The 11,017-nt window shown below is 44.3% G+C and overlaps 1 protein-coding gene across 13 annotated transcripts in view; it reads left to right on the top strand.

Moving 5' to 3' along the window:
- eml5 (EMAP like 5) overlaps positions 1-11,017 on the top strand; it is a 247,936-nt gene that overhangs the window by 155,373 nt on the left and 81,546 nt on the right. The gene's annotated exons all lie outside the window — the stretch shown is intronic.

The raw sequence follows: 11,017 nt of genomic DNA, 5'->3' as shown, positions 1-11,017 counted from the left end.
TAACCTAAATATTAACTCAAATAAGTCTTACAGACTTGTAATAAAATAATTATCATCATTGATTCTGATACTCCTATTAAGGTTTCTTAACAAATTAAGTTAAAAAATACTTTATTAAATATAAAAAACATGATAACATTTTTTCTTTTAAAAATCCCGTCAAGCTGTTCATGCACACATTTTATAAGTGACATTTAAAGGGAAAGTTCTACTAAGTGTAGGTCATTTATTTTGGTCTTTTTGTTCAATGTTTTTGGATAAAAGTGCATTTTTAAAAATGCCTAAATTATCCAAAATAATCATTGTTTAAGACTTAATCAAAACACCTTGCTTTGGGTTTTACACATATACTGGAAAGTTTTATATCAATAAATGTAAATTAATGTAAACCTCTTTTTAGCATATTCAAACAAGAACTGGAACTGTATTGACATACCATTCAACATCTAGTAGTCTAAAGATTGTTTCAACTCCAAGAATTTGTGCTCATTGTTCTGTTTAACAGCCCTATTCGTGAATATTTATTTCTTTATTAAGTGCCTCGTCATTTTCCATTTCTTATGCGTTTGTTATATAGGCTTCTTAATTCCCTTATTGTTTATAAATGAACTCTTGTTTGTAATGATAGTATTCTGTTTTATTTTTACTGTAAATAAATAAATAAATGATCACGGCATGTCATCATGACTGCAGCAACTTTGAGCACGAAGTGTCTGCCTTGACGGCTCCATTTTAACTTCCGCCGCCACCTGCGATCGACAAATCTTGTTGATTGCTGGCTGCAGCAATGCTTATTGTTGAACGCACCTAATGACATGCTTCAATGCCTTCCAGAGTTTCCCACCAGAGGAACGGACATCACTTGGTTACATGCTTTTTCTATTAGGGCTTAACAGATTGTTACGTTCTTTTATAACCACTGTAACAGAGTTGACATGAACGTAGGGACATTTTTTTTTTTCAAAATGGCACATAAAAAAAGAAAATAGACATTTCAGGCAAATGCTTATTTAATTTAGTAAACACAATAAAAATGTGAATATCAGACTTTCAAGATAATTGAAGATGAAAGTAAGATTCAGAAAGCAGAAAATAAGACAGTGAAAAGTAGGTAATAGTGGGAGTCTTTAAGGTATTATTTTCAAGACAAAATGCCCATAAAGCACATGAAAACATTTTTTTTTTTTGTGTGAAAACATACATAAATATGTTTTTTTTAGAAATATCAGAAGGTTTATCTGTTTATCTGGGAGATCCAAAATGCACCCTAAAGTGTTTTAGAATCAGCCATATGTTTATTTTCTCCTTCTGGACATAGATCTTTTTTTTCTTCATAGAGCAATACCTGTAAATGGACCTGAGAAAGAATGATTCAGTCAAGTGTCTTCTCTGCACCTGCCCTTGCCACTGAAACAAATTTCACTCAACAAAGTTTTGCCAGCATTACTGGAAGTAAATTGCTTCAGTTCAATTTCAGAGACAAATAAAATAGTCCCAGGGGTTGTTGTTATATAATAAATGGTAAGCGGCAGTAACTGCAGCCTGGGGAATAAATAGCAGTTTTCCTATATTTCTGCAGTCAGACTGACATGGATTTATGTTCATCTTGACAGCGAACATCTGGTTTTGGACACTGATAAAATGTGGCTTGTGGGTTACAGTTTCTATCCAGGTTAATGCTTGTTTATGAAAACTAAAAAATTTTTATCAATAGATGCAACCCCTCTATTGTATTATGTTAGCTAGTTAAAATGTTATGCGAAATGTTATTAGGGTGTTGAAATTAAAAAAGAAACATTTTACAAGTAAATATGCCTTTGCCACGGCTTTAAACATGCCCTTCTTGGTGCTAGAAAACATGTGAGCTTAATTGAATTCTTATTTATCGCACAATTGATTTCTCCTTTCAAAAAATAATTAGTGAGCAGTACTTTTAACTTACAGAGGAATACAATGAGGCAATCTATGCCTGTGGATAGCATTGCTAATTTGCATATATATATTTATTTATTGTATACTATTTACTAAAAATGGAATTTCACCTTTACAAAGGTTACAACTTAAAATTTTTCACCATTTCCCTATACCAGATGATGTACTAGGTGTTTTAAACTATAAATAAAAGGTTTAGGTAAATGTAAGGTAAAATAACAATTTTAATGGTTTTTAATTCATTTTAATTTACAAATTACTGAAGGCTAGGAATAACTATATAAGCTCAAATGATCCAGTCTTTCATTAGCAATATTATGAGTGTGTTAAATGATTGTTAAATATAATGTAGCAGCACTGTAAGTTTTAGTATATTATGGATACATTAAATTGATCAAGGGGTGGCACGGTGGCACAGTGGCTTAGTGGTTAGCAATGTCGCCTCACAGCAAGAATGTCGATGGTTCAGACCCAGCTGGGCCAGTTGGCATTTTTATGTGGAGTTTGCATGTTCTCCATGTGTTGGCATGGGTTTCCTCTGGGTGCTCCGGTTTCCCCCACAGTCCAAAGGCATGCGTTATAGACATATATCTTTGCATATATGTCTGTATGTAAAGACATGCACTATAGGTAAATTAAATTGACCGAATTGGCCATAGTCTACATGTGTGAATGTAAATGAGTGTGTGTGGATGTTTCCCAGTACTGGGTTGCGACTAGAAGGGCATCCACTGCGTAAAACATGCTGGAATAGTTGGCAGTTCATTCCACTGTGCCGACCTCTGATAATCAGGGACTAAGCCAAAGGAAAATGAATGATTCAATTGATCAAAATTACTCTTTCATTGACTAGAACATCAAAGTATATTTCAACATGCACAGCTAAATGTTGTATGACACTGACCATTTACTTTGATAGTTGTTTGAAACCGGTAACCATTTACAGAACATCTTATAGGGAAAAATACTATGGAATACTAAGTCAATTAAAAATATATTTGTTTGCTTTCAAAATTAGATAAAAATTAAAACCGGTTTGATATGACATCAGGATAAATTATTATGGGTTTTTGAATTTTTGGGTGAACTATCACTGTAATACATCTAAATACAAAGAAAACAACAGGAAGGAACAGAACTAATGACGAAGAAGTGTTTTTGTCATTTTTGGAATTCCAATATAGCAATGTAAACTATGACAGCTAAAATAAACCATGACAGAAAATATTCTGATTAATCAATCTGTCAATCAATCAATAGTTATGTTTCTATCCAAAAATGTGAATTAATTGTATGCGCAAAACTGGAATATCGACCAAAAGACGAGCAAAAAAGCCAGCGTTTTCTTCCACCGAGTCAATAAGAACAAAATCGCACCAAATATTAAAAGTCAAAATCGAGTTTGTTTTGGTAGGAGAACCTGCGTAAATCTTTTCTTCCTTTAATAAGTTACTTGCACCTTAGAAGACCAATGCTGACATGAAATAAATCTATGATGTCGTTTAAAGACGTAAGACGCGAAGCACAGATGCTCTTGAGGTAATTAATGATATAATAGTGGTTAGTGGTTAGGGCATTTTAGAATAACCAAAAGAACATTTCAGATGTTTTACAATGTGCTCAGCCTGTTTATCTCATTTTTATCTCCACATGATAGAGCTGTGAACCTACACTGGTCTCACAGTTCGGTTCGGTTAAGACTATTGTGCCATCGATTCGGTTTAATACTGTTTCTTGGTGCATCACGGTGCATTGACAATGCTTTCCGTACACACTTTTATATTTTCTTCACACCACAGCAATTCTTGTATTAAAACGTATAAATTTACTATTATATACTATTTGTAATACCATTTTGTCCTTTTTTCCTACAAACAGTCAGAAATAAAAACTGTAACCTTTAAACAACACAAGCATTTATAGCAAATAAACAAATATAAATATCCCGCTTGATTTCTGAGCCTTGTCTACCAAGTGCTTACACCCCTTTGATTGGTCACCCACTCAACAGAAAGATCTGCGATTCTCCAGCACTCTTTACAAATGAGTGACACTGATAAACACGCGCTCGTGTCTGCATCCATATTGCTGTTAAAGCAGAGAGGAGAGAAAAAGTCACACCAGCAGGTCAAATGAACCACAGTGAGAAAGAGAGAAATGGAGTTCCCCTTCGGTTGGGGAACTTCAGTGTTATAAGTGAATTTGATCTTGGAAAATCCACGTATGGGAGGATTCAGTTCAGAAGCCGCTTGTCTGAAAGAGTATTGAACGGGCCAATGAAGCAATGAATTGGCAGCGTAAGCTTGCGCAGGTCTGCTTCACTGCCAATTATCCCAGCATATAAGCACACCTGTAGCGAGCAAACGCCATCCTTTTCGCTTCTGAGACTTTCTGATCTAGTCGATGAGGGTTCCTCCTGCTGTGATCCAGCGATTCCGAGCGAACGAGAGCATTCTCCCAGTCCAGAGTGTGTACACGCAGCGGCAGATGGTCGAGCTGGGTTTCTCCCTTGCCTGGCGTTCTTTGGGTCTGGTCCTCCAGAGCGGTGCGTATAAAGTTGCAACTTCACAAAGAGATCAACACAGTCGTGCAGCACGTCGTTTCTGGATGCGGTGGTTTCCTGTACTCGGATGATGGGCACGGGCACTGCGTTGCAAGCCTGGGGGGTCCAGCATGTTAATGCGCTGCTCGCGGGCAGTTCATGTCGTCATTGCGATGTCATGACTGTTGCGCAGTAAAGATCGCGGCTAGCCTTTGCAAAAGGGCAAACCACCCCAGTTGTCCCCTGCTCTGCAGCAGGCACTCGGGCAGATCTGAGGGTTCAGCGAGAGATAATTCGTCGTGCACGGGCCCGCGGACCTCCCGCTTCTCCAAGCGCTCCTTCCAAGCTTCGGGCAGGGGAAGCGATCCGTCCAACAGATGGTAGCCCTTACGCTTGATGACACCGGAGACTAGACGTCCACCGCGGCATCGGAGGGTGGGCTTTCAATGTCCGATGATGATCCAGACCTGCTCGCCCCCTCCGGGCAGGTGAGCGCTGTCAAAACGGATCCTGAAACAGTCATGTTAGCCGTGCTTTCCCGGGCTGCGTCCCATTCTTCCCGGAGGTGCACAGTAGGCTCACACGGTCTTGAAGGGCACTTTTTTCTGCTCGTGCTGCGTGTCCCTCCACCCTCACCACTCTTGACGGTGGAACGGTCAGGGGGTATGTGGTGATTCCTCAGGTTGAGTGCACGATGGCGGTCAATCCGCGCCGCGCCTCTTCTTGGCGGGGTCCGCCTCGACTCCCATCCAAAGCCTGTAAGTTATCTGCCTCCCTCGGAGCTAGAGCTTACAAGGCTGCGGGCCAGGCTGCTTCCGCCTTGCATGCGATAGCCACCTAGCAGCGCTACCAAGCGCAGGCGCTGGCCCAGCTGCATGAAAGTGGGTCCAACCCAGGCTTATGAGCTTCGCAACGCAGCCGACTATGCTCTTCGGACTACTAAGTCCGCTGCTTGTGCATTGGGGAGGACGATGTCTACACTAGTGATCCAGGAGCGCCACTCCTGGCTGATATGCGCGAAGTCGACAAAGTCCGCTTTCTTGACTTCCCCATATCCCAAGCTGGCATGTTTAGCGACACCGTCTGTGAATTCACCCAGGAATTCGAGGCGGTGAGAGAGCAGTCTGATGGGTGATGTCTTATCAGCGGGTCTGTAAGCCCGCTCCGCCAGCGGTGCCATCCATACCTGCTCCTCGCCGAAGGCGCCCGCCTACAAGAGCTGCACCACCCCCGCACACGCCTCTGGCGAAGCGAGTGCGTCGAGCACCTCAAAAGCAGGCAGCCCCCCCTGCCCAGAACACCGCTAAGTCCGGCAACGCACCGCGAAGCGTCCCTGAAACAGGCCATCTGGAGAAGAGGAAACTTGCTCTTTCCCCGCTGGAGGGCGGGCCCCATTTCCAACGGCACTTTTTACTGCCATGAACACATCATGAAAGAACACTTTTCCACTTCCCCGAATGTGACAGCCCAAAATCTGCCAGCCTGGGACGCTATGCTTTCTAGCTTGCAGGTTCGGTGTGTTTCGCCAGTGGCTCACGAGCGCTGTAAGGACGGTCTCTTTTCTCCCACCCCTCGAGCCAACTCGAGAGCAAATTTGCCCCCGTGCAGAGGATCTCTTCTCTCGGGCTGGAGCTGGGCACCATGGCAGCTCGCCTCTCTGGAGAGCACGCTCAGCTGATGCTGTACTGTCTGAGAGAGCTCGACAGTAAAATAGTAGTCCCACTGAAGCTATTTCAGAGCCTCCTGGGGCATTTGGCATCCGCAGCCGCTTCACGCCGCTCGAATACTTTATATGAGACCACTCCAGCACTGGCTTCACGATCGAGTCCCCAGATGTGCATGGCATGGGAGCGCACACCGAGTCTCTGTTACTGCACTGTGTCGCCGCGCCCTCAGCCCTTGGAGCGACCCCTCGTTTCTACAGGCCTGAGTGCCTCTAGGACAGGCGTCCAGTCTTGTTGTCGTTTCAACAGACACTTCCAACACGGGCTGGGGGGCTGTGCATTGCGGGCATGCAGCTGCGGACCTGTGGGAAGGAACCCAGTTGAATTGGCATATCGCCTGGAGCTGTTGGCAGTGTTCCTCGCTCTCCACCATTTTTTTTTTCCGTTGCTGGAGCAGCAACACGTGCTGGTCAGGACGGACAGCACGGCGGCGGTGGCGTATATCAACCGCTTGGGGGTATTTGCTCTCGCCGCACGTCTCAGCTTGCCCGCCGTCTGCTCCTCTTTAGTCATCCGCGCCTGAAATCACTGCACGCCATTCACATTCAGGCAAGCTTAACCATGTAGCCGATGCGCTCTCACGGCAGCCTTATGTCCTGGAGAATGGACAGGACACCCCGAGTCTGTTCAGCTGATATGGGCGCGATTCGGGGACGCCCAGAGCAATCTGTTGCTTCCCCCGAGATCGCTCATTGCCAGTTGTTCTTTTTCCTGACCGAGGCCTCTCGGCACGAATGCACTGGCTCACAGCTGGCCTCAGGGCATGCACAAATATGCGTTTCCCCCAGTAAGCCTGCTCACGCAGTTACTGTGCTAGGTCAGGGAGGATGAGGAACAGGTTGCTGGTTGCGCCCCTCTGGCCCAACCGGACCTGGATATCAGAGCTCTCCCTCCTCGCGATAGCCCTCCCCTGGCAGATCCCTTTGAGAGAGCACCTACTCTCTCAGGGACAGGGCACCATCTGGCACCCTCGCCCCGATCTTTGGAACCTCCGGCTGGTCCTTAGACGCGAGGAAGACTTAGGTAACCTCCGATTGCAGTGGCTAATACCGTCACTCGGGCTAGAGCCCCCTCCCTGAGCGCGCCTATGCCCTGAAGTGGAGTCTATTCACTGAATGGTGCGTCTCTCGCAGAGAAGACCCCCGTAATTTGCCAGATCAGCGTTGTGCTTTCTTTCATCATCTGGTTCCTAAGGAGCGCTAGGCAAATTTATCCACCCCGCCCCGCTATCATGCCATCTTAGGATCTCGCCCACATTACATGAGCCGCATCAGATCCCTTTGATCCTCGACTCAGTATCTTTTCTGTCCCTGAAGACAGCTCTGCTAGTCGCTTTGATATCGATTAGAGGTTCGGGGACCCGGAGGCATTTTTCAGTCAGTGACTCATGCCTGTAATTGCGCTGGCTTTCTCTCACGTCCTGAGACCCCGCCCGCGATATGTGCACAAGGTTTCTACCACTCCGTTTTAATACCCGGTAGTAAGCCTGCAAGCGCTGCCCCCAGAGGAGGCAGACCCAGCCCTTTCATTATTTGTCCAGTTCGCGCCTTGCGTATTATCTTGACCGCACTCAGAGTTTAGATCATCTGAGCAGCTCTTCGTCTGTTATGGCGGTCGGCAGCAGGGAAGTGCCGTATCGTCTTGCTTATCAGAGCTGAGGTGAGCCGTGTCCTCTGAGAGTGTGTACGCACTCCACTCGGAGCATCGCATCCTCTTGGGCGCGTGCACGCGGCGCCTCTCTAACAGACATCTGTAGAGCTGCAATTCGGTAGGTTGTTGAAACACGCTTGCTGCGCCATTCTCCCTAACACGGAGGTACGTGTGCCTTTTTATCTGTCAGTAAAGTTCCCCGTTAGGTGAGCCCTGCAGATTCCTCCAGATTGGCCCCCAGCACTGACTCAGCGAAGGAGTCACTTGCTCTCCCACTACGTTGTAGGTCTGCCCGCTGGTCAGCCTGCATTTTGGGTATAGGTGCCTGCTATGCGTGATCCCCACTAGGTGATCCCATATGCCTATTCCGCCATGGTTCAGTCCCCCCTCTCGGGTGGACCTGTGTCTTCCCTCTCCGCTAACCACCTTCTTTATGCGCACTCCCCCTTCTTAGGGCTAGTCCATATGTAATCTTGCCATCTCATCTACCCCATTGGGTAGCGGATGTCCTCCGCAGCATCCTCCCTATCGGGATTGCACGCTTCCCAATGTACTGTCGTATTTTCCTAGAATTATCTAGACGCTCGCGACTTCCCAAAAAATATACCTAAATCCGTAAAACTTCCGTTGAAGTGGGATAAATTAGGGCCAGGGACCGTTGGAGGACCGCGCCTCCCATGATGTGGGTGCGTCCTCTCAAACCCACTAATAGCATTGGAGTTCCCCACCCGAAGCGGAACGCTCTGGTTACTAAGGCCGTACTCACACTAGGTACAGTTGCCTCGAACCGGGCCCAAGCACGCTTGTCCCCCTCCCCCGACGGCCCGCGCTCACACGACAAACGGGCTTTGGCATGCTTGTGTCATCGCTGCTGGGCTGTTCAGTGAGAAGCACTCTCTCACTCAGCAGCACAGTGGAGATTTCTCTAGTTATATCGTTTCAGTCGTTTGATATGCCATCAAATATTTCGCCAAACAGTCCTTAGGGATGCGGGGACACGCAGTCAGATATTTCGGCGAACAGATCCGCCACTTTTGGCGCTCATAAACAATCATAAAGCTCTCGTGCTGCAGGAATGAGGAGGTCTGCTGAAGGCGTGCAGCTGTCGTAAAGTGAGGAGTTTGCGTCTTTATTAAACGACGGCAGTTTGCGTTCACTGAACAGTAAGAATGATTATAAATCCATATGAAACAGTCCCATAAAATTCACGTCTCGCGTTCAGTTTCCCAAGTGAACCGCGCTCAGGCAAACCTCTTCCAACCGGGCCAGGGCCGACCAAGTGAACCGTGCTTGAGCCCGATTCAGCGCACTCACACATCTCAAACGATCCGGGAAACAGGCCTGGGCACGGTACGGATGGCATAGTGTGAGTAGGCCCTAAAGTAACCCCCGAGGAGGGGAACAGAAAAGCTATTTACCATCGCCATAATGACTGTCCCTTAGCTGTTAGTAAAGTCTCTTCAGCTTAAAAGGATAGCGAATGCTTGCTCCACCTGTGCTTCTATGGCAATGAAGCACACGTGCGCAAGCTTACGCTGCCAATTTATTGGCATTCATTGGCCCATTCCATACTCTTTCAGACAAGTGGCTTCTGAACCGAATTCTCCCATACGTGGATTTTCTAAAATCAAATCCACTAATAGCATTTCCATTCCCCTCCTTGGAGAACGAGGGTTACTTTAGTAACCAAGCGTTTACTTCCATTCTCTCAGTCGCAGTGAAACAGGAGCTTCTGCTGTAAATCTGTGAAAGACTGTCCAGCAAACACACAGGCAGTGAAAATATGCAGAGTTTCTGCGTTTTTAAGTAGTTGGAGAGTTGTAAATACCAGCGCTCGCCTTCCTCGCCCTAGTAAATTACAGCGACATAGAGCATATGAGATCAATGAGGTCAGTACATAATAAATGATTATGATTATTACTGAACCAATACCGAATTGTCTTTGTCTGCATCGCGGTGCACCAAACAACCAATTAATTGACACCCTAACCACACGAATAATGCGCATACTGCAATCTGTTTGGTAAAAGTGTTTCCATCATAGTTTATGCTCAATTTTTCTTATCAAATAAAAAGTTTATCCTACTCAGTTATGCGCATATGTTTTTTATTCGCATTTTAGAATTTATGCGCATATCGTTTATATCAACAATTTTTTTATGTGCATATCTAAAGTGCACATAAAAATAGGTGGAGGGAAACATAGCTAATATTTTTTTTCTGTTCGACAAACAGATAATAATTATTTATATTCCAGTCTTTTTGTTTAAAATAATAATATTGTTGTTTTAAGCACATAATTTTCTCTTTGTTTTGGCCTTCTGCACTGAGACAGCATTTTTAGGCAAGGAAAACATTTTTTTGAAAACACTTTCCAAAGAAAAATTTAAAAATGCTATTCTTGTAGTTGCAGTTTGGACTGTGACAATGTAGGCTTTTGTGAACAATGCCTCATTTTTTGTGGTGTTGGAAACTGGACTGAAGCAGTTTAAATTTACTGTTACTTCATCTATGCTGCTTTGACACAAACTACATTATAAAAGTGTTATAGAAATGAAGATAAATTGAACTGGAGGACATTCCGCAGCAGTTGCTTTGGATGCTCTCGGTTTTGACAGCCTTTAATGTCAGTTTGTACATGCTTCAGATTACCTTGCTTCAAAACACTAACAATGTTTACTAAGAGCTGTTGTTTTTGGCATATTTCTCAGTCTATATTCTCACTTTCTTTTGCAACTATTCCTGTGTTTTCTCGAAGCAACAACACACTGTCGGTCAACCTTTTTCCTCAACATACTGCCAAAGCATTTTAAAGAGTTGGAAAGTAAATACAAACCAGGCAGAAATAAAACATCTTAACACGTACAGAGAGTACAGAGATGAAAGCTTTTTTTTCAGTTTTTTTAGTGTGGATGATCAACTTTGAGTGTTTTTTTTAATAAAAGCAATATTTTCGCACCCAACAAATAGAATTGTTCTATTTGCAGAACAATTTCTATCAACAGAAAATGCAGTCAAACAGCCAAAAAAAAAAAAAAAAAAAAATTGTAGACCCAAATACACAGAGAGTGCGAATCTCCTCTAAAAATATAAAAAATTATTTTCCCTGCCTAAAACTGAATGTGATGAAAGAAGAAGATCTGTTGTTGAAAGTGTGTCAGGCTACCAT

The sequence above is a fragment of the Danio rerio genome, chromosome 17 (genome assembly GCF_052040795.2).
Source record: "Danio rerio strain M-AB ecotype USA chromosome 17, GRCz13ab, whole genome shotgun sequence".
Classification (NCBI taxonomy): domain Eukaryota; kingdom Metazoa; phylum Chordata; class Actinopteri; order Cypriniformes; family Danionidae; genus Danio; species Danio rerio.
This window is presented reverse-complemented; position numbering and strand designations above follow the sequence as displayed.